At 34.3% G+C, this 26,043-nt stretch overlaps 1 protein-coding gene across 1 annotated transcript in view; it reads right to left on the reverse strand.

The window, feature by feature from the left end:
- Window positions 1-19,389, reverse strand: part of LOC120768213 (gamma-aminobutyric acid type B receptor subunit 1) — a 46,722-nt gene extending 27,333 nt beyond the window's left edge. Inside the window, exon 1 of the mRNA XM_040094783.1 lies at window positions 19,017-19,389. The gene's annotated coding sequence lies outside the window, so the exon portion shown is untranslated. The remainder of the gene's footprint in view (window positions 1-19,016) is intronic.
- Between the last annotated feature and the right edge of the window lie 6,654 nt (window positions 19,390-26,043).

A 26,043-nucleotide genomic window follows, 5' to 3' on the forward strand; every position in this document is an offset into this window, starting at 1 on the left:
GTAAGTAAGTAATAATGTTTAGTACAAGTTAGCTACATCGATTTAGAACTCTGTCTAACCACCATTTATTTCTTCCTCTTTATTAGCGTAGACACTGCTTAGGTGGTTATATCTGAGTTTACAACTGCGCGCCGGTCGCTCTTCGTTTTCGCTGCTTGGGTCCAATTCGAGATTTCAAATGTAGCCAGATTCTTCTCCACCTGGTCTTTTCAACGAAGTGGAGCTCTTCCTATTCCTCTGCTTTCACCGGCGGGTACTGCGTTGAATACTTTCAGAGCTGGAGTGTTTTCGTCCATCCGGACAACATGACCTAGTCAGCTTAGCCGCTGTCTTTTAATTCGCTGAACTATGTCAATGTCGTCGTATATCCCGTACAGCTCATAGCTCCATCGGCTGCGGTATTTACCGTTGCCAATGTGGAAAGGAACGTTTCTCTCGAAAACTCGTAACGTCGATTCATCAGATGTTGTCATCGTCCATGCCTCTGCAAGATATAGCAGGACGGAGGTGGTGAGTGACTTGTAGAATTTGGTATTTGCTCGTCAAGAGAGGACATTATTTCTCAACTTCGTACTCAAGCCGAAGTAGCACCTGTAAGCAGGAGTTATTCTGCATTGGATTTCTTGGCTGACGTTGTTGTTGGTGTTAATACCGGTTCCAAGATAGACCCAATTACCTACGACTTCGTTATGACTGTCAACAGTGACGTGGGAGCCAAGTTACGATGACTGGATATATTTCGTCTTGCCCTCGTTCACCACCAGACCCATTTGATTTGCTTCCTTATCCATTCTGAAGAAAGCAGTTAATTGCGCGGTTGTTTTGGTCAATGATGTCGATGTCATCGGCGTACGCCACTTTCTTTCACTTTACAGTACATAAATCGGGTCCAATGTCGATACAGAACTTTGCATACAAAGCGTGTTTAATGTATGCGATCTCTCCTCCGAAAATAAGCGAAATTCGCACTAACTTTTCAAGCACCCATATTCCGACTCTATGGCTAATCCTTTATCGAAAATACCGATCAATCTGTCAGATACCTAACTGAATGTTAAAGAACATGTTTTTCTGGAAATTATATGTCGTGATGCAACAAATGGACAACAATGTTCAATATTTAAAAATCCATATTCATGACGATTAAGATTTTCCAACTTACTGTTTCCGTTGCACCGCATATATTGGCCTATATGTGAGACATCTTAAAGAAATTAAGAGAGCGTTTCGCTCTAATAATAGTAGTAGTGCATAAAAGTGACAAGATCGCCCCAATAATAACTCTATTAACAAATCATATATATATATATACTTTTGACAATTCTGCTATTCTTGCCAGTCCGATTACTTTAATATATAAATACATAAAAAGAACTCAAAAATTCCATTTCTGTTCCGCGGAATAATTTAAATCGTGCATTTCTAAAAATAGAATCGACATGCGCATCTTTGGCCATAAAATCCCCACTGCGACGCTGCAACCCTTAAGCGCCGCGTTTGAAATAGTTCAACACCAGACGCGAAATGTTGCAAACACAAATCACAATGGATAACCGAAAACCGCACATGCCTTCATATAAAAAAGTTAAAAATAAAATAGTAACAATAACAGTGTCAACAACGTGCTTCAGATGAGTCCGAGTGCTGCAATTATTGCAGAAATAGCAACAGACTTAAAGCAAAATTTACAAATACAGAAACATTTATATATATAAAGGGTGTTTTTGGAGGTGTAAAACTTTTAATAATTTGGCTTTACTACTAAATTGTACAGCCTTCAGTTTGGTCTACCTACCGACAACGGAAGTTTTGGAAATACATTCCCACTATTTCAACTGGTTTTTCCGGTGTAAGTATTTGTTTGATACGAGTAAGTGATAAGTGTAAAACACTTCCCTTTACTTTGACTGCTATTTCTCTAAGATATTCCATGTCACTAAAGAGGCACCCTGTATAACTGCTTGATAGTGTATACTGACTCGAAAACAAGGCAACATGTACAAACAAGTGTATTCGTACCCAAAAACCCGAAGCCGTGTGGAACTGAAGCACTCAAGCATACGCTATTATGGAGAAAACACTTTTATAATCGTTTGTGTACATATGTATTTGTAGAACTCGCCCCAACATATCGACGTATGCATGTGGACTCAGCTGTGTGTTTTGTTGGACAACTCGAATGTACAAAATTGCGCCAGGAGCTATAGAGCGAAAGCCCGTACAAAAGCGACCACAATTGTGTAGCCTCTTCACATTTATGAAACTGAATGTATGTGTGTGTTAACGGCGTAAGGATAACTGCATTGTTATGGCGACATTGGCGAATCGGCATAAGCGAGCGCTTGATCCAGGTACCGACCAAACTCTGCTACCATGCTGTGAACACTACAAAAGTGTTGAAATTGTAACACAATTCTCACCCAATCGACTTCAATATAAAATTCGCAAACAATTTGTCCAATCGAAGCTACTAGGAAAACAGCAATCTATTGAGTACATAGTTTTGATGGTAAGGTTTTTGCTAATGTTATCATACTCACTTATTTTTTTTTTTAAGATATCTAACCTGTCTTTAGAGAAGTTTATTGAGAATTTATTGATGAGTTCGGAACTCAACACTTTTGTCAAATAGGCGACATACATACAATTTTGATCCAGTTTAGCGAACCTCAAAAAGTCAGTTTTCTCATGTCCAAGAAAGCCGTTAAGATGGGTTTATTAATATTTAATCTTAGTATAGTGGAATGAAAGATTGGCTGTTTAATAATTTTGTCTTATTCGAAGTCTTCAAGTTGGTTCTTGTTGTGTCCGCATACTACAAATTTCTTTCCAGCGCAACTTTATATCGACTTATATTTACCTATCTTTTAATAATATCGTTTTAATCAATCTAAGCCTCTATTAAACCTAAGTATTCACGCTAGAGTTCTTTGGACATAGTAGTGACATCAGTGAAACCGATTTGAATACTTTAGTTTGATTGCTCAAAGTAATTAGAGCTAATTGAAAAATCAATAGAATTGACATAGTCAGTCGGTTGAAAAATATTAAGACATTGTTCTTATACATAAATTATAGTTAGTACGATAGTGACATATATAGAGAAGCTTCACATGTTGAGAAAATTGGTTAAGTGGGTCGTAAAAACCATGAAATATCCGATATTAGTATCGGAATGTTTCGGCTGAAATAACGTCCAGTGCCAAGCGCCCCAAGCGGTCCAGATGTCGAGTCAATAAGTCAGATATATAGTATCTACGGAAATTATTGAAATCTTCTAAAGGCCATAACATTATTAAAGGTTAAGCTTTAAAAATATTTAAAACAAGTAAGAAAGGTCTAAGTTCGGATGCAACCGAACATTTTGTACTCTTGCAACTTGCAAGAATTAAAGCGAGATGTAGCCGGCTGTTCGAAAATTCTGGTAAGGGTTATAAGGTGGGTAGGTCAAGTTTTCGCTCAAATGTATCCATTTTAGGCACGAAGGTAAACTGTTATGATTAAAACACCTTCTCCCAATTTCATTAAGATAACTGAAATATTGGCTGATGTATCAGCATAAAGTCCCTCCAAGTTCGAAAATCTTTATAATGGGTTGTCAAAAAAGTCTTGCGGTATTTTTATTGAATTTTTTTTTTTATTGAAATTGAAATGAATTTTTGATGACTCATGCCCAGCTCTTGACCGATGCTACGGCTGTTACTATGCCGGTCAATTTTCGACGACAGGCCTTCCGGAGCGTGGCGCATCTTCGACCACCTCTACACCAGAACGAAAACGTTGAAACCATCGTTGTGCGATGGTAACGGAAACTGTATCGGGTCCATAAACTGCACAAATTTTATTGGCGGCTTGAGATGCATTTTTGCCTTTATCGTAGTAGTACTGTAAAATATGCCGTACTTTTTCTTTATTTTGCTCCATGTTTGTGACGCTATAACTCACGAACGACTTAAAAGAAACGACATCCATCAAACACATGTTAGCGCGTGAAATGAGCTTTCCAAAAAGGTATAGCATGACAACTAGCGATATTTTCGGTCACAAGTCAACTATAGATACTGGGGTATTCGGGACTTAGGGTCTTAAAGAGTTTTGGTTGGATTTTCGGTCAACAGATGCCATACTTTAAGGGAATTATTACTGCGAAACTTTATTTCGTTATATTAATTAATTCTTGATTTATGTACTGGAAAGTGAAATAATCAAATGGAACTTAAAATTGTGTTATATGGAAAGTAGGCGTGGTTGTAGTTCAATTTCGCCTATTTTGCACATGTGGCATGGGAAGTATATGTAGTATATTCATATATACATATATGTATATAAATTAGGGGGTCCCTTATTTTTTAAAGTTTTAAATTTTTATCGCATAGGCCTTAATTTGGTTCATTTACCCTTAAAACGATGGGAAATACATTTTTACCTCACTTGGAGTGCGATTTGCATCGAATCGTGTTTATACATGTTGCGCGGTAGGAGCGGTGGGTATTCACGGCTTTCGTCATTTGTTCTCAATTATTCTCGCGATTAACACGAACATTTAAAAGATGACAGTAGAAATAAGAAACAATAAAAAATGTGTTTTCTCTGTTGGAAAAATTCTAAAAATATACAAGATATTTACAATCCCAGTTAGGAGCATTTTAAGAACAATTTAGATAATTTATTTGATATAGTACAAGCTGATACTTTGGAACTGATTAATACTGAAGGGGGTATTCTCTTCTTGTAATCACTTCGAAAACTCGATTTTTTTTTTATATTTTGACAGTAAAACCTATTGAAAACATGCTGTGAAAAATTCAGACCGCAATTCATAGTATTTGATAAGTTACAGCTCATAGTCGCCGACGTGTCGTAAGCGACTGTCTACCAGGCGCAATGACAAGTCTGCAGCTGCTACGTTTCTAAACGCATTTTTCGCGAATCATCATTTTCTGAAACTGTCATGGTCCTAAAAAAAAGTATTCAACCGATTGCTTTAAAATTTACATATGTTCTTCTGCTCATTTATACTTATCGTCCCTACCAGAATTGTTTATTTTCGAAAATATTTTTATATTTGTTTTAAACGATTTTTAACGAAAAAAACAAGATTTTCGTGACTTTTTTTTTGAAGTTTGACATTTTTTTTATGAAATGGATTATATTTGGTAAGGACGATAGCTGCAGAACTACTGAATAATAATCCATTCGATTTTTTTTAATTCAAGCTATCACCATGACCAGTGAAATACTTTTTTTTGTCGGGGACTACTTTGATTAAAAAAAATATATATTAATATTGTAAAAAAAAAAAATTTTTTTGGCACATTTTAAAATACAAATAAAAATATATTAAGAAATTAATATTATTGAATTTTACTGTTGCATAAAAAACATTTTCCTAAAAAGTGGTAAAATGTATGCGTTCACATGAGAGTAACCCCTGAAGAGAAGAGAATAAGATATTTTTACAAAAACAAACAAAACCATGGCGTCCAGGGTGTTTAGCGGGTATAAAGAAAAAGATAACCGAAAAAGAAGAAATCGCAAGATAATGGAAATTAAATGAAGATAAAAAAAGGTGTCAATAAATGTGATTCGGAGGTTTATCGTCATCTGTTACTGCGCAAGATTCTATTTAAATGCAAGGTTATCAAGATCAACTTACCAGCTCTGATGAAAGCCTTGAGGAAGCCAAATGGTAAGTACAAAATGAGGAAGTAAAAACTGTATCACGCCTAAGTTAGTTGCATCTTTAGATAGATCTTTAGATTATTGAACTATCTATTATTTTCTTAGGAGAAGACAGTGAAAAAAATTAAAATTAGACCTCTGGGGCGATGCATCAAGCAAGGTGGATGGCTACAGCTATTTACTCTTTAAAGATATATTTGTTACAATCTCAGTTAAAATTAGTGCCATGGCTTGGATGTAGTCTGGCGGTGAAGACACCAAATTAATATTTGTGCGTTTTAAAGAGGCTTAAGGAATATGAAGCCGTAGACAAATTGATCTTCATTTGCCCTGAGCAAGTTTAGTCAACATCTTTGGTACATGGCAGAAGAAATTGTAGTTTTGTCACTCTTTGATGATGAAGTTAATGAATAAACCAAGACAAATTTAGTAGTGAATTTCCAAAGAGAGAGTTTGCATGATTATGGGAAGAGATATATTCCATCTAAAGAAGATGTGGCTGATAATTTGTATATTAAGTAGGATTACAAGAAATACTAATTATTGTATATTGTGAATTTATTGTATGTTTATTAAATAGTACTATTTTTATACCCTGAACAGGGTATATTAAGTTTGTCACGAAGTTTGTAACACCCAGAAGGAAGCGTCGGAGACCCTATAAAGTATATATATATAAATGATCAGTATGTTGAGCTGAGTCGATTTAACCATGTCTGTCTGTCCGTCTGTATATATACGAACTAGTCCCTTTATTGTTGTGGGAAAATAATTAAGTGGTTTTGTGTTTTCCAAGAGCACAATTTTATTTTCTCGATTTAAAATTTCTAAAATTTTTATCCAGAGCCCCGTCTCTACATGGAATGAAGATGTTGCCTATCCAGAGGCGAAAAGGAAAGTGCTTTCTTTAACGGCAGTTAATGATACAAGATTTTCATGGTTTGATCCCTGCAAAAGAAAAGAGAAACAATTTTCTACTCTGTGTTCAGGAGTATAGAAATAATCCAGATTGTACTTGTATAATAAAATAAATATTTCATAAAAAATTTACTATTTCAATTGATTTAGCTACATAACGGAAAGGGTTAAAACGACCCATTTTCAAGATCTTTAGTCTGTCGACACGGGTTAACGTTGACGTAGGAAGATGAAATTTTGTATTTAAGTAAGTCTGGGTAGCTTAAAAAGAAAGTATGCGTTTCGATATTTAAATTTTTTTCTTCCATATAAGGGACACCCTAATATACCTATATAATTGTTTGGATTTCGATGCTCTGATTGCTCTGATGCAAGATTATAATTTATTCGGTTGCACACGAACTTACCCGTCCTTACTTCTATTAAATCAAAAACAAAATAATTAATAATACAATGTTTACAAAAGAAAAAAATAAAAAAAATCAAGGAAATTGTTATTACTTCTGATCACCACTTTTGCGCTGGTAGCCTAAATTATATTATTGAAGCTTTTCAAAATTAAAAGCGTTGATGGTATCCATGCTCCTTGAATTTCACTGTTATATACAATTATACCGTGAAGTGAAAATTTTTTCGAAGAGTTTTGCAACTTCGATTTCATATACATATGTATCATCCATATGAAAAAATAGATTATGTCTAATGTTTTAATGTTTTTGTAACTGCTTATTATGTGAATAATAAATTTAATATTAAACAATTTCCGGCAGACACGATTATTTGAGTTTAGTGAAGTATGGCAGAAATTGAATTCGGTTGATGTGACAGCTCAACATGGAATTTGATATAATAAAAGCAGCTCAAAAAGCTAGAAAATACTCTTACACCTTTATATTTGTGCAAAATTACAATATAATTATATTTGACTTCCCACTTATGTCAAAATAAATGCCCATACATACTATGTATATAGTATGAACGCTGATATTTCGTGTAAAATAAAGCAGAAAAATATGCATAATATAAAGGGTGTTCTAAAACTAACCCAAGATTTAATTTTGCCATTTATAGCTGACAGTTTAGGCTTAGTAAAAATGGAGTGTTACAGGATAGAAGAAATTGGCGGCCGCAGTTTGAAAAATATTATTTGAACTCCTTCAAATGTGAAGAGATATGTAAATTGAAATGGCTGCAAATTTAAATCTTGCGTTCATCCTGTAAAAAATTTTCGCTATAGGTATATGTACGTCGACTAATTGATTTGGGTGCAATGGTACCCTCATTTAGGTGAGCTCAATTCAAAAATACTTCATCCATCTGATTCGAGTTTGATATGTGCTACCGTCTTAAACAACGTATCCATTTTACTCGTCGATGTGAAAAATTTGTATTGACATGGTCCACCTCAAATTTGTGCTGATGATGATATGTAGACGTAAAAGGCTTTAGATAACGGAAAATTAAACTTCAAGTTACTTATATTTCGAATATTTCGTATTAAGTGTGTACTACTAAAAAATTTGGCTTTTGGGCATAAACAATTTGTTTTAAATTTTTTCCTAAGAAATCGCATATGCGGAACAACTTTGAAAAGCGGTTTCGAACCAGCGATTTTCAAGGTGAAGTTTATCTTTTAGGGATTATAAAAATGTTCATTAGGTTTTGAAATATACGAAAGAAATTTAATACATAGGCGCATACCCACATTCTATTGGTCATTTGTAGGTATCGACTACATTGGACGACTATAACATATATCTCCTATACAATTATTCAGGTGTTTTATTTTCCATTACCCTGTCTTTAATTAAAAATCTAAGAGCTTGTAACTTTGCAGAACTGTTCTCTAATACTTGACAGTGATAGTGAAAATAAAGAAAATCCAAATGTGGCACTTTGTGGGCGTGGGAAGTAAAATTCTTCTAACATAATGTGTTGGATTGTCTTTTGCTAAGTATAAGAGTATGCTGAGAATTACAACAACAACATATCTCTTTGCATATAGAGTTAGACACGCGGAACAAAATTTTAACATTTAATGAAGATTTTAAATTGAAATGAAACTCAATGCTAAAATACATACATATATGTATGTCTTATGTATCTGTATGTATACAACAGTAAAACTAAATCATAAAGTGAATAAACTGCAGACGTGACTCTTTCAAAATAACCCCCCTTTCTGTTCTTCACATGATGTTTACTTGACGGGCACCCATTTCCCACTTAAATCGAATGTAAATAAATTTGTGACGCCTCATTTAACACGGCAACATTTATACTCGTATTCTGCTCCCCGCCGCCATAAAGTGCAGTCATTGTTGCCGTGCTTATTTAAAATAAATATTTAAGCAAGTAAATATCACCTCTGTTTGCACACTTCGCAATGGCATTAAATATTTAAGTAGGAAAAATAAATATACGGTGCTTCAAATTATACCGACTGGATGAATGAAGTCATACACAAATGTAAAATGAAGGACAAGTAAGTAGATATGTACCATGTAGCGACTAGGTAAATATATGGACTTACCTTATAAAGCGTTGGTTGTAACGGCAGTTAGGTTTACATAACGGGAACTGCCTGTTCTACCTGTTTCAACTTCTTAGTTATGTTAAGATATCTCTGTTAGTTTTGTGCTCTTGGAGTATACTAGTTTTGTTCACCTAACGGTTGTTTGTACTACGCGAAACTGCTAGAGACAGATATCAGGATGACAACACGAGTTGGCTGTCGGTCCATCCGCTCATCCGTGTAGACGATAACTTGAGTAAAAATTAAGTTATCTTGAGGAACCTTGGTTTGTTTAATAGTCCAATTCCGTCCTTCTATAATACGAAAATCCTGATGTTAGTTATATTCCTTCTATAATACGGAATTGGACTATTGCCGGCAAAACCATTAATCGAAACATATAAAGTGCAATGACTAAACTTCAAAAGTTAAAATAGCTGTTATTTAGAACAAAGGAATGCATTAGGGTTGAGCATCTATGGCTAATTTTTTTGTTTAAGTGGGAATGGTTCCGCCGTGTAATAAATTTATTGTACATATCTCTAAAACCATTCAAGCTATAATAACGCAAATTACTAAAGACAAATCCTTCTAACATCCTTACACACTTTGTGAAAATAGGTGAATTCGGATTATAACCCCACCCACTCCCCACATAAAGGCTTGGAAAATTTTGCCCGAATAGTGCAACTAAAACAAAAATTGTCAAAATCGGAATATAACTGTTGAAGCCCTCATATACCGAAAATGTGAATGCCAGTGCCGTGGCTGACTTTTTAGCACAAATACCGGTCAATATGTGAGATATATAATTGAAATTCAGTGCTTAAAATCAGGTGAAAACTTGCCCTTCTCCCGATATAACTAATATCATTATTTTCGAATTATATCCCAAATACGTAATATAAGATTTCAAACTTTGGTTGGCCTTAAAACATTTACAAAGCAATATGTAAAGTTTTGCTAACGGCTTCGCCTGCGTTGATCATTGCAAGAGTATATATGTATATAGCCTTTTGTTAAACCGGTTATTTGGTTAGAGTTTCTGTAGAAAAGTTTATCAAACTCGATTTAGCTCATGTGGCATTAATTGTTGTAAGATACTTTGGTGACTTTTATTGATTCATTCAAAAAACTATTCCCGTGGAGCAGCTAAATGCCGAATTTCCAATTAACGAAGTTAGAAAGTTAAAATTGGAATTTAATTCCGAATGTATGCCGCAGCAGAAATACGAATGTAGCGTGGCATTTGGAATTTGCTGGTTGCAATTAATTTAATGTTGTACATAGTTATTGCTAACTTTAACAATCTAACCAATATAACTATTCTGCTTTAATCAAACTCAAGACTTTTTTAGCGTTTGAATATGAGTCCCAATAAAGAGATGACATTAGGACAAAGAAGCGACATCAGTTATGAAAAAAGCAAATTCTTAACTATCCAATCAATTAAACTGTTTCAAAACATTTACTATATATACAAGTATATAATTTTACTTGCTAACGAGGATCGAGATCACATCTCTCGTTTAATTAAGAAAATCGTAATTATTTTTCTTATAATTTTAAGCTCGTTTTAACACCCATACATTAGTGTCATGCTGGACTTTAAATTTCAAATCCCTGAACATTAGAGAACATTACAGAATAATATTCAGACGAGTACTGAACCTAAGTAAATACTAAAATACAGGATATTTCAAAATTCTTTACACACCAATGAAGCTCTTGGTATAAATATAAAACAGTTACTGACCTTCAGATTTTTATTTGAATTTCACCAGATTTATCACATCCCAACAGCTACACTGAATAAATTATTTCTCAATTGCCATGAAAGCAAAAAATCAAAGAAACCACATGAAATCAATAAATTTTGTTAAATAATAATAAAAACGAATTTGACCACTTGTCAAACTCGGACAGGTGATATTTTTGTTATTTGCCACAATGAATTTTATCAAAAATATATCGATGGTTATATGCTTGTGGCATAGATTTGACTGCATATTTTAATACCAGTAATCTATAATATCTATTCGATAACAGTAAATGGTAAAAATCTTTGGAAATTTATCTCACGATACGGGCTGGTTACTATACCACTAGTAGTATTATCCGATCAGGTTAAGCTATATGGCGTTAGAAAGATACGATTTCGTACTAAAACAAGGGCATCTTACAATAATCTCTCTGGGTTTCATTAAGGAACCTCACATACCATTGTCAATCATTACGGAGTAAAATCAGCAGGATGTTCGAAAATCCTGATGTTAGTTATATTTAATAAAGATGCACTGTTGTTAGTAAAATAGTATAATATTGGACGTTATACACGGTATAAAGTTACCTGGAAGTTCGACAATATTTATATTGGGTAGTCGAAAAAGTCTTTTCGTATTTTGTCAATGTAATTGTTGGACCGAATTAACATTTGCGATTCTTTGCTGAAGCGAAATGAAATCGAACCATTTCTGAAGCGAATGGTAATAGGAGACGAAAAGTGGATCAAATACGACATTAATGTGCAAAAAAGATACTGGTCCAAGAGTGGTGAAACTCAAAAAATGGTCGCAAAGCCAGGATTGACGTCTCGAAAGGTTATGTTGAGCGTTTGGTGGGAAGAAAAAAATGGCCTGAACTGATCACCAGAAAGGGCTTCGTCTTCCATCAGGACAACGCTAGACCACACACATCTTTGATGACTCGGCATAAACTGGGAGAACTTGGCTGGGAAGTTTTGATGCATACCCATATAGCCCTGACTTTGCGCCATCGGATTACCGTTTGTTGTTCAAGAGAAGCCTGTAAAAATTACCTGTCGCAGTTTTCCGCCGAGAAATCAGAAAAGTTTTACACTGATGGAATAATGTCTCTAGCGGAAAAGTGGACAAAAGTGGTCGACCAAAATGGTATATATTTGGTTCATTAAAGTTCATTATAAATATAAAAAAGTAAAAGTTGAAGTTTGATTAGAAATACGAAAATGCTTTTTCGACTACCCAATATTAAATAAACTATATGTGGGGCTAAGGGAATTGTAGATCCTATTTAAATAATTTATAAAATTCAGACATACTATTATCTGAGAAGATTTTTCTTTGAATTCCAATTATATATCTCACACGTTGACCGATATTTTCCGTAAGAAGTCAACGATACGCACTGAGTGCACACATTTGGTACTTAGAGGCTTGAATAGTTTTGGTTCGATTTGGAAAATTTTCAGACATAAGATGACACTCTTCAAAGGCATTATTTATGCAAAGCTTTAGCCAGATACATTTACCGATATATACCAAATTTGGTTAACATCGGTCGAGTATGTTCCGAAGTATGGATTTTCACTTCAGTGTGGGCGGTGTCGGCTAGTCCAAATTTGATGCCGGCTCTTATGAAACCTTCTCTTAAGTAGTTTTGTGATTGCTAGACTCAGTATTGTTTCAGCACTCGTTTAAGATGGATATCTGCCATATTTACAGGAGGCAAAAAACACGGGTGGTGTCTATAGTTTTATACTGTTTGATGTGACTTTGTCGATTTCGTTCTGGTTATTATACGCTGAACAGGGTATATTAAGTTTGTCACGAAGTTTGTAACACCCAGAAAGAAGTATCGGAGACCCTATAAAGCACATATATACTTAAATGATCAGAATGTCGAGCTGAGTCGATGTAGCCATGCCTGTCCGTCTGTCTGTCCGTATATATACGAACTAGTCCTTCAGTTTTTATACTCTCGCAACAATGTTGCTAAGGAGAGTATTATAGTTTTGTTCACATAACGGTTGTTTGTAAGTCCTAAAACTAAAAGAGTCAGATATAGGGTTATATATACCAAAGTGATCAGGGTGACGAGTAGAGTCGAAATCCGGATGTCTGTCTGTCCGTCCGTCCCTTCTGTCCGTCCGTCCGTCTGTCCGTCCGTCCGTGCAAGCTGTAACTTGAGTAAAAATTGAGATATCATGATGAAACTTGGTACACGTATTCCTTGATTCCATAAGAAGGTTAAGTTCGAAGATGGGCAAAATCGGCCCACTGCCACGCCCACAAAATGGCGGAAACCGAAAACCTATAAAGTTTCATAACTAAGCCATAAATAAATATATTAAAGTGAAATTTGGCACAAAAGGATCGCATTAGGGAGGGGCATATTTGGACGTAATTTTTTTGGAAAAGTGGGCGTGGTCCCGCCCCCTACTAAGTTTTTTGTACATTTCTCGAAAATACTATAGCTATGTCAACCAAACTCTACAGAGTCGTTTTCTTCAGGCATTTCCTTATACAGTTCAAAAATGGAAGAAATCGGATAATAACCACGCCCACCTCCCATGCAAAGGTTATATTGAAAATCACTAAAAGTGCGTTAACCGACTAACAAAAAACGTCAGAAACACTAAATTTTACGGAAGAAATCGCAGAAGGAAGCTGCATCCAGCTTTTTTTTTTTTAATTGAAAATGGGCGTGGCGTCGCCCACTTATGGACCAAAAACCATATCTCAGGAACTACTAAACCGATTTCAATGAAATTCGGTATATAATATTTTCTTAACACCCTGATGACATGTACGAAATATGGGTGAAATCGGTTCACAACCGCGCCTTCTTCCAATATAACGCTATTTTGAATTCCATCTGATGCCTTTTCTGTATAATACGAGTATATACATTAGGAACCAATGATGATTGCGGAATAAAACTTTACAAAAATACGGTATTTGAAAAATATGTAAATGACGAATAATGAAATCTCGATTATCACTTTATCAAGCGAGAGTATAAAATGTTCGGTGACACCCGAACTTAGCCCTTCCTTACTTGTTAAGATATCGTTTTGAAATTTTGCAAACGTCATTTTCTTTTCATGGAGCTGCTTATTTGTCGGAACTGCCGATATCGGAACACTAAAACATATAGCTGCCATACAAACTGAACGATCGGAAAAAAGTTCTTTTATGGGAAACTTCCTCATTTGACGACATATCTTCACGAAATTTGGTATGAGTTATTGTTTATAGAAATAATGTAATATCAGAAGAAATTGTTCAGATCGGATTACTATAGCATATAGCTGCCATACAAACCGAACGATCGGAATCAAGTTCTTGTATGGAAAACTTTCGCATTTGACGCGGTATCTTTACGAAATTTGGTGTGTATTACTGCTTAAGGTAACAATATAATCTCCAAAAAAATTGTTCAGAACGAATTACTATAGCATATAGCTTCCATAAAAGCTGAACACATAGTTACTAAAAGAAATGCATCTGTGAAGAGTTTATTAGCTTCGGTGCAGCCGAAGTTAACGTTTTTTCTTGTTTTAATGTCAAAGATGGACCACGACTTGTGTGAGGGAAGTTACCGTTCAGAAGCGGCCGATTTTGGTCAATACGATAAGAATTGAGTTTTGTCAGAACAGCAACACATACATTGATAGAGACGTGGATCTTATACTACCTATTTTTGGTTATGGTGAATGATTTGGATATGAAAAATTTGCCGTAAGTTTGCCTAATTTTTTGTCAATATGTGATCTATAAGTTCATAAATCTAATTAAATTAGTAAAATAATCATTCTATTTAATCATAATAATTTCTTTCTTTTTGTTACACCTTACATATTATTTCCAATACTGTCGTTGCGCATTTAAATTCCACAAATCTCTTTATCTGTGCAAAATAGGTGATAGCAGCAGTTTCGCTCTACTTACATATATGGATATTTACTATACTTTTTATGCCAAAAAGAAATAGTGGTTTGAAATATGTATATACTGTATTATAGTATTTGGTTTGGTTCAGTACTCGTCTGTATATTATTTTGTAATGTTCTTCTAATGTTCACGGATTCGAAACTTAAGGGGTCCCGGTGGTCAGAATTTTCAAAAAATCGACTTTTTTTAGTTAGTTCGAAAGCATAGTCCTTTAAAAGTATACTGTGAAATTTTAGGAAGGATATTCACATTATTTTAGCTTCTATAGCCGTTTTAGTAGGTAGCGCGCGGTCGAGGCGCTCTATGAATGGATACTTTAAACTCATTTATCTCAAAACTACTTTTTTCGGAGTACCGTTGATTAAAAAAAAACTGTTCATCCGAATCACTTGAAATTTTAATATGGTGTTTATAAGATCAATATCTATTGCGGCGACTACGATCAAATGTTAATTTTAAGAACTTCGATTTTCCTTCGATCTAAAACTGGTCCAAAAATAGCTATTTTCAGAATCTGAACTTCAAAAGCGCGAAATATTTTTAGTTTTCAATTTTATTTTTTGGTTGAAAAAGCAGCGATAGCTGCACTCCTACTGATTAATAATTTATTTGGTTTTTATGTTTGAGATGTTCAGAAGAGTCAAAATCAACAACGGCAACGGGAGTAATTTTTTTAGATAGCTTTTTTTGGACGCCATTTTTTAAAATTGTTAATTTTTTTTTTATTTAAGAAAGAAATATTTTTGTACTTTTCATAAGTGTATAAATAAACTGTAAAAATTGTAAAAATTGGTCTTTTTTTAAACCTTAAAAAAAATTCAGAAAATCCCCTTAATTTGAGCGTTCTAGACCACCGGGGCTCCTTAAAGTCCAACTTGGCACTAATGTATGGGGTTTAAAAAGAGCATAAAATTATAAGAAAAATAATTACTTTAAAAGAAGTTTCCGCTAAATAAAATAATTTTGTGAAGAAGTAGTTTTGCTTTGTACATTATTATTCGGCGGCCATCAGAATTGTACAACATTGCTGGCTTCCAGCTACTGACACAATAATTTTTTGTCCAGTCCGAATTATTTAAATGTTCAGGTATTTAATTAGTTTTGTTTTTCCATGCCGAGAATATAATTGGGTTAATAGTAGTTTTAACTTGTACGTTATAACGCATTAATTGTTCGTAAAAGGAAACACATATAGATTTTGCCTAAAATATGTATACATAGTAAGTAGGGTGGAGTAAAAAAGTAAATTTTTTTTCTTTTTTTTCGAAATACATATCGTCCGAAAGTACAAAAAAAAATAAAATTTAAGTTCTTAATGTTAACAGGTTGTGCAAATAAAAAATAAATAACACTGGAATAATTTTTGAGTTCTTAAAATTAAAAGCTAAGGTAAATAGAGGTCGATTTCCAATTATAAATCGAAAGAGATAATTTTTGAAATTACCATAAAATCATAAATTACATTATTTTTTATGCACAATCCAATTTAAAATAATTATTATCCTCTGCTTGCTTTTATGTCGTTGATTTTCACACCAAAGTAAATTAGAAGACAAGTAAGGAAGGGCTAACTAAGTTCGGGAGCAACCGAACATTTTATACTTTTGCAACTTGCAAGACTCAAAGGCAGGGAAACACTTTAAGGTGTAAAACCAATCATATGGGGAAAACTCAGCCGGATGTTAGAAAATCACGATATTAGTTTGGGGGCTAGGCCAAGTTTTCGCTCAAATTTATCTTTTTCTTAGTCAAACGCGCTCTCTTATTTTCATTGGGATAACTCACATATTGGCCGATATATGCGGTACAAAGTCAGCCACACGCTCGAAATCTTTATTTTAAATATAAGGGGGCTAAGGGAAGTGTTGGTTCGATTCAACTCAGTTTTTTCAAACAATCATACCATTATAAGAGAAGGATTATCCCTTATTTTCAGTTATATATCACACATTGACAGGCATTTGCGATCAAACGTCAACTATAAGTAGGTACCGGTGTGTAAATATTCGGGACCTAGAGGCTTGAACAGTTTTTGTTGAATTTAAACAATTTTTGGTGATAAGGTAGCACAAACTAAAGAAATTATTCGTGCAAAGTTTTATTCCGTTATATTAATTGCTTCTTAATTTGAATCTGAACGAATCAAGTGGAATTTAAGTTATGCTATAGGGGAAGTAGGAGTGGTTGTTACCCATTTCTTCCATTTTCACAGTGTGATATAAGAATGTAAGAAGAATGCCACGTACTAAATTTTATCGAAGACGATTGGTCGGGTCCCAAAATATGGAATTTAACCAAAAAGTCGGCGGTGCCACACCCATCGTCCAATTTTTACACCAGTTACCGTAAAGCTCTATCATACTATCTCCGTGGTAAAATTTAATGTCTCTGACTTATTTAGTTATTGATTTATTGCGCTTTTAGTAGTTTTTAACTGTACCGTTATATGGGGAGTGAGTTGGATTAACCAATTTCCGGTTGTATACATTTTCACACTGTCGGTAAAAGTTCTTATAAGAATTTGATTGTTGTGGCTTAAGTGGTTTAGGAGATATACATTAAGCTGTTAGAGGGCGGGGCTACGCCTACTTTTTCAATAAATTTCGCCCACAAATGCCCTTTGCTACTTCGCTCTTCTGTGCCAAACTACAGCTTTATATCATAATTTAGTGCGTTGTTATGGCACTTTATATGTTTTCGGTTAATGGCGACTTGTAGGCGTTGCAGTGGTCCGATTACTCCTACTACTGATCTCTCCGGTAGCCTACGAATATAGGAAGTCTTAGCATTATCCATATTGCCATAAATAAATTTAGAACTATATTTATTAACTTGAACAAATAAAATTCAAAAGAATTTTTTCAATTTTTCCATCAGTTTGTACTTCGTTGCACCTATGTATGTATGTTTATTCGTCACTGTGAGTTAATGACATTTGTAATATTTTACTAGGTTCAAAAATAGATGTGTATGTCAAACTTTGCAGCTGCTAAATCTCTATATATAAATATAAAAAAATAAAAAAAATATAAAGTACTTGTCACGCTGTTTGTCCGCGATGGACTCCTAAACTATGAACCGATTTTAGTAAAATTTTGCGCACTGTCCAGTTCGAACCAACTTAGAAGATAGAATAGTAAAAATAGTTCAGAAATAAAAAGAAAATACAGTGAAAGCACTATTAGATGGACGCTCTATTAAGCGGACATCTCCATTAACCATTCAAATTGTTGATGTTTATTAAGTACAATCTATTAAGCGGACAACTCTATTAACCTTAAATTCGTTATTTTTTCAAATGAAATTTATTTGTATGAACATATTCAAAATTAAATCTCAAGTACAATCCCTTGGATTTGTACCTGTATTTTCACTGTATTGAATAGTTTATTATATGAATATAGCGTACAATGTCTACCACAGCAACGCGTGGCTGGATCCCCTAGTACTCGTATTAAATAAAACCCAACAGTTTTGGTAACTTGTTTCAACCGATCGTATTTTTATCTATTGAAGACAAGTACTGGAAAAATATAAATTTATTTCAAAATATTGCTTAGCATCGCGATTTGGCTCATTTTCCTGCTCATAATTGAACTATGTTTTCGCAAAGAAACTAATGCCGTTATAAATGAGTATATATTATATAACAACGACAAGGTGCTGCTATTAATAGTATAGTATAGTAAATGTAAATTCTTCATCACGTGAGCGCAATAAATCAATATTTTAAAATCTTCGGCATTTTTTCTGGCATTTTAAATTATTATTTGTTGAATTAAAAGTGTTTTTTATACAACACATTCACCAAGGGACAACAACAGCTTTGCATTCTTTCGCATGAGTTGATTGACTTGTGCTTATTTTATTGCGTTACTCATACGTCATGTCGCACCAATCTAGATTTGTCGCTATAACACATGTGTAAATAATGAAGAATATTAATGCGTCGGTTTTATTGTTGTACAGTTTGACAGCACTAACTCTGGTTAATAATTTATAATACGAAAGCATACATCACAACTATGATTTTCCACAGACAAAGTATCTTCAGACATGTTACATATATAACACAATATACGAGTATGTACATATGTATACGTATATTTAATATTTATATATATATATATGGGTGCATTCATAAATACTGGCTGGAGTAAAATTTAAACTATCAACAAAGCACCTACGTTTCGCTTAATGTCGCCGTTGCACCTGAAGGACATTGCTGCCTTAAAGTCGCGTTTTATATTGTTGTTGGTTGGCGTTCAAGCGTTTCTGCTTTTATTATCGTTGTAGATTCATCGTTGTTGACACTGATTGTAACGAAGACGCCGTTTTAATGTATTCCCATATTCAAGTGAAATTTATGGTACAAACAATAACGGTAAACACACACACACATAGACACAAATGCATTTAATTGGTATTTTATGGCGAATTTCGAGATTGACAATATATGACTGTCTGAAAAAAAAATTACAACCAACCCAAATAAACCGTTATTATTCACACCTTAAACAAACACAATTTTTTTATTTAACTTCACGGTGAAACAATTTAAAACACATTTTGTTTTGTGTTTTTGTTTTTTATTTTTTCATATATCTGCTTTTTTAGTTTTAATATTTTATTAAATTTTTTATACACTTATTATTTATTATTGTTTGTAATGACACCACCGCCTCAGTTCGGTTTTCTTCCAGTGTGCCACACTGGTTGAGTCCTCCGCCGCAACTGAAGTTCGCCGCTTCAGATCTCTGCTTTATATGCGTCCAGCTTCAGCACAAATGCGATGTTAAGTGCGAACATTCTTCGCCGAGATGCTGTACTGTAGCCTTCGTTTCGCCTCGTTGGCGGCGCATGCGTTGCGCCTCCAATTAGAATTTCATTCATAAATTGTTGCAGTCTGCCGTTATTATTTGCAGACTGCTCATTGTTTGGCAATAAGTCATGTTGCCGTTTAACATTTAAACGGACGATTTGTAGAAATTTAAGCGAATTCAATGTTTCTATGTGACCAACTACTTGTTAGACACTGACTTGAAGATGCGAAACACCTGCATACGATTATGTATTCCAGTGTGTGAGTAATATATTGAAAATTATTGTTGGATTGCGTTGACCCCGTTCTAGTTATGTGGAAGGAAAATTGTAAGGATTTTTTCTAACGTTATTGATGGTTTATTGGGCATATGCGCATTGTTTGTTGCCTTTGTGGTTCTATCAAGAATGACATTGACTTCAACATTGGAATTGAGTGCCCTTTTCATTGCGTTCAAAAAGAACTATTGCAACAAAGCCTTATAAGAACTAACGTTATCGGTACATATTGATTGAACAACACTTTCGGTTTGTCAGAAAGAACAAAAGAATTGTGCTTAAAGGTTTGTTTGTTATTTTGCTGCCCTCCCCTGCTTTTGAAATGCCAATGACACATTCAATACATTTTGTAATAGACTTGAATCTGCTTAAAATTTTATTATGAGAAAGTTAGGAGTATTAAAGCGTCATTGTTCTATAATTAATTAATTTACTAATTAGCAAATAATTTAAACTTATTTATTTTTTAATGTTAATTAGGTCTATATATTATTTTTCAAACATCACCATACTTAAGGTTGAGTTTGCGTAATTTGGGAGAATCAATCTTCGCTGGCATGTTGGCATGTAAAGTGTCAAATCGCACGACCGAAGCGGCCAATTGATCACCAAACTTGGTTTTCAATACATCGATTGCGACATTCGCCATGTGCCGTTCTGTTGGCACCACATATTGTCCACGTCCATATAATACAATTCGGGCCAAAAATATTGGGTTATCATTGAGCGGTAGCGATTCTATTCACAGTAACGTACCGGTCTTGATAATCATGAAAGAAGTACGGCCAAATGACGCCGCCTCCTCATAAACCTTATCACACCGTAATTTTTCCGGAATGCGATAATGACTCATGGAGTACGTCTGGATTGCTGCCTGACCTTATTCACGAAGCTACTCAGCCAGAAATGAGTCTTATCGCTGAAGATGATTTTTCGATGAAATTCTGATTAATTTTCAAGTTGTCGCTCAGCCCAATTCACGAACGTATGATATGATTTTGATAGTCAAGCGGCTTGCGTCTATTTGATCTTGTAGGGATGTAGGCCAATATGTTTTCGTAAAATTTGTCACAACGACGTCACAGAGGACCCCTCACTTGAGAACGATTGATGCCCAAGCGGCAGCAATATTCTCGACATTACTGTCTCACTGCTACGGGAACAACTTGTATGGTGTCTGTAGATTCAAATTTTTCCAGTAGACGCTCAATTGTTGATCTGACAGGACGATTATGACGACCATAAATTGGATGTAGCGCTTTTAAAGTTGAGGCCACTGATTCCGAATTTCAGTAAAGAATTTTAATAATTTCGACTCGTTGTTGGATCCTATGTCTTTCCATGATGAAATGACAATCCTTAATAAAGAGAAATGTCAAAAAAGCGGGGAAAAATATGGTCCTTATCGGTCGACTTTTGTAGGGTCCCTATTGAAAAATCCGTTATGTTTTTATATTCCGCTAATTCGTATTTGTAGCAATACTTTTAATGGGTTTAGTAAAATTAAATCCATTATTTTTTCATTCAATTGGACATTTTTTTATCATAGTTGAAATAATCCATCCGGCCTTTTATAAAGGTTTCTATCGGTTTTTTTTGTGATGTTTAGCTCCTTTTCATTTGAAGTAGTGCTAACAAAAAGTTCGAACTCGACTCGAACTTGGGACTAGGAATATTTGAACCACATTTTTTCTGAATATTAACAAAACAAGAAAAAATGTTAACTTCGGCTGCACCGAAGCTAATATACCCTTCATAGATGCATTTATTTTAGTAACTATGTGTTCCGTTTGTATGGAAGCTATATGCTATAGTAATCCGATCTGAACAATTTTTTCGGAGATAACATTATTACCTTAAGCAGTAATCCATGTCAAATTTCGTGAAAATACCACGTCAAATGCGAAAGTTTCCCGTACAAGCCCTTGATTCCGATCGTTCAGTTTATATGGCAGCTATATGCTATAGTAAGCCAATCTGAGCAATTTCTTCGAAGATTACATTGCTGTCTTAGAAAATAATCTATACCAAATTTCGTGAAGATACAAAAGTTTTCCATACAAGAACTTGATTCCGATCGTTCAGTTTGTGTGGCAGCTATATGCTATAGTGGTCCAATATCCGCAGTTCCGACAAATGAGCAGCTTCTTGAAAAGAAAATGACGTTTGCAAAATTTCAAAAGGATATCTTAAAAACTGAGGAACTAGTTCGTATATATACAGACAGACGGACAGACAGACAGACGGACATGGCTAAGTCAACTCAGCTCAACATACTGATCATTTATATATATATACTTTATAGGGTCTCCGACGCTTCCTTCTGGGAGTTACAAACTTCGTGTTAAACATAATATATCCTGTTCAGGGTATAAAAATCGTATCTGTATCTTACAATTTGAATAAAAAAATAAATTTCTCAAAGCACCAACTAAATTTTGTCCGTACAACTCTGCATATAGATATACATATGTATGTAGTTACCTAAAAGGCAAAATAACGTTTCTTTAAAGATTTTAAATTTATTTAATTGGTAGAATCGTTTGATTCGAACATTGAATTTGATAACAAAAAATATTGTTTTGAAACGGAAATAATGGAATTGAGCAGCGCGTTTTTAATTCAGTATCGGCTATTGAATGAAAATTTTACTTTTTTCTTATATTTGTTTTCCGGCAAGGACAATGATGATAATAGTGCACGTAAGCAATTTCAATTACCGCAGCAACAACAACTATACTTACCTGTCCGTGCAAAGTCAAACTCATACAAATACATTACAACTTCTATTTCCGCAGAATTGAAAGTATCAGCGGAAAACAAAAACACTATGGAACGTCTTCCTACATTAAATATTTAAATTGTAAATGGAAAAGTCAATTAAAATTGTTTGCAATACCCAAGATTGCACGAGTGGCAGAAAGCGAAACATATGTAAGAGTATGTACATAAGGGTACTCCTGATTCTTCAAAGATCTTATCCTTTTGAGCAGAAAGCTTTAAACAATTTTCCATCAGAAAAATATTTGCGTAAACTAGTAAAACGGTTGACCAGAAAAATATTATGTGCAATCTATTTATGAAAGACTTCACTATTAATTGTTGTGCCAACAAAATTATATTTCTTTGGGAAACTTTGCTAAATTCAGGGCAGAGTCTTCTTTGTTTACAAGAGTGTAGAGGAGCAGATAATTGGGAAGACTACTTGCAGATGAGTTGCATCATTTCAACCGAACCTGGAATATATACAAAAACAGTTCTAAGCCTCTGGTACACCCATGTTCATTTCATTTCGTCTCTGCTAGGTCTGTCCGTCTGTCTGTATACCTTTCTCAGTCCCTCAGTTTTTAAGATATCGATCTGAAATACTACACACGTATTCTTTCACCAAGAAGCTGCTCATTTGTCAGAACCGATATTGATATCGGACTATGATAGTAAAAAGCTGCCAAACCAACTGAACGATCGGAATCAAGCATTTGTGTGGAAAACTTTTCAATTTGCTGCCGTAAAATTGAGCGATGAAAATCAAGGTCTTTTAAGGAATCTATTTTAGTTGTGAATGGTATTATAGCCTCGGAACATTGAGATATCGCATTGAAACTTGGCACACGTGTTCCTTTGCAAAAACAAAGGGACGCGTTCGTAGATGTAATCGGCTACCACAAAATTCCTTTATTCGAAAACCAATAAAATGCTATAAGTATGGCGTATGGTAAGCACTAAATTAAGATATAAAACTGTAATTTGGTAAAGGGAATTGCAGAAACAGGGATCAAAAATCATAAACTAGATACGTCACAGATATTAAATTTTACACCAAGGGAGATACAGGAGCGCCTTATAGGCGTCCATTGAGGTGATATTTCATTTTTCGGAATCTACCGGTAACAACCACATTCGGTATGTAATATTATCCTAACGTTTCTACAATGCAGTGAGAAAATAGACGAATAGCACGCCTATTACCCATATCACTTAATTTCAAATTCGTTCTCAGTTTTTTACTTTCCAGTATACAAATCAGGAAGCAATCAGACTGTCCCAATATAACTTTGCAGAAAAAGTACCCTCAGGTATTACATCTTACGCCCAAAAAGTGGCGCAATCGGACTATAACTTTTCAAGAACCCAGACGCCAAATATGTGGACCCCAGTGCGTATGGCTGAATTTTTCCGAAAATATCGGTCAGTATTTTTAATATGTTATTGAAATTCGAATAAAATGTCTGTTTGATAATAATATACTCTAGTGTCAAAAATTAGTAGAGTCGGTTCAATACTTCCCTTAGGCCCCATATACCTAATATACAAATTTTCGAACTTCCGGGTGACTTTGTACCGCATATAACCGATTATAATATGTGAGTTTTCTCAATGAAAATGAGAGAGCAAGTCTTACTCCAAACAGTGTATCTGTTCCTAAAATGGACAAAATTGGGCGAAAACTTGACCTAGCCCCAAATTACTGGCATTCAGGATTTTGAAATTAATTGGTTTTGTTCTAAACCTCATATTCCTAATAAGTATAATGAATTGCTATTATGTGGTTAGTGTTTTTCATATACTAAAGTTAGACTTTTCGGTTGAGTTCATATCACATATATTTCATTTGAGTATGATTTCAGTATAATTTTCGGTGATCGGAAGTAAAATATAGTAAAAAATTAAGTGAGGCTGTGATACCAAATTTGTAATTCGGGTGTCACCGAACATTTTATACTCTCGCATGATAAAGTGATAATCGAGATTTCATTATCCGTCATTTACATATTTTTCAAATAAAATATAGTATGTGTTTTTGTAAAGTTTTATTCCGCTATCATCATTGGTTCCTAACGTATACATATATTATACAGAGAAGGCATCAGATGGAATTCAAAATAGCGTTATATTGGAAGAAGGCGTGGTTGTGAACCGATTTCACCCATATTTCGTACATGTCATCAGGGTGTTAAGAAAATATTATATACCGAATTTCATCGGTCTAGTAGTTCCTGAGATATGATTTTTGGTCCATAAGAGGGCGACGCCACACCCATTTTCATTTTTAAAAAAAGCCTGGGTGCAGCTTCCTTCTGCAATTTCCTCCGTAAAATTTAGTGTTTCTGACGTTTTTTGTTAGTCGGTTAACGCACTTTTAGTGATTTTCAACATAACCTTTGTATGGGAGGTGGGCGTGGTTATTGTCCGATTTATTCCATTTTTGAAATGTATATGGAAATGCCTGAAGGAAACTTTCGCTGTATTTTTCTATATTGCCAGCACCTGAAGGTATTTAACCGGCTTTAATCCGTGTATAAAATCTTTGGTTGCACTCTGCTTAGACCTTCCATACTTGTTTTATTTATATATTTTGTTATATTGTGGTATATGAATCATTTGTTCCATTGCTATTATTTAAAAAAAGTTCAAGGTTAGCTTGATTACTTTTTTCCCGTTTGGTAATAATGAGGACCTTCTTGCAGTTTGAAAGCGCCATCAATATTATATTTTAATTAACTAATGTTTTTTCGAAACGAAACTTTAATAAAATTCTTGTTATTATGCTTGTAAATTGGCTAATTAAACTCCAATCGACACCGGGATAAAAAAAAGTTGGAAGTAGCCTAGACGTTCTTACTCTTATGCAAGCTCGGGATGCTTTAAGTCTGAGAGTTTTGATTTGCCAGTGGTTTCTATCACAACATATTATTGTGAAGCTGGTATGAGAAAAATGAAATTTAGTAGAAATTACTTTGTGTTGTATCGATCTCGATTGCAAGCCGATGAAGTTTTTTGTGAATCTTGGTGAGAAATTAAAGCAGTTTGTTAAAAAGCTCAAAACATAGAAAGTTACTTGAAGTAGATAGAGAGGCTTCAAAGTACTTAGAGAGTCTTCAAAGCAGTTTACGATTTTCAAAGGATTGGCAAGTTCGTAGAAGAGCAGAAACAACGGGAATCTGCATCAGAATATCGAAAAATGGCGAAAAGGCGTTATGTTTCTTATAATAATATATATTTAGGGATTTCATAAAGTCTCATAAAGTTATCAGTTGTAACGAACCGAAAACATAGCGTTGAGTATAGTAATTGCGTAAACTCATTTTTTCTATGTAATACAAATGTATGATT

The sequence above is a fragment of the Bactrocera tryoni genome, chromosome 2 (assembly GCF_016617805.1).
Source record: "Bactrocera tryoni isolate S06 chromosome 2, CSIRO_BtryS06_freeze2, whole genome shotgun sequence".
NCBI classification, from domain to species: Eukaryota; Metazoa; Arthropoda; class Insecta; order Diptera; family Tephritidae; genus Bactrocera; species Bactrocera tryoni.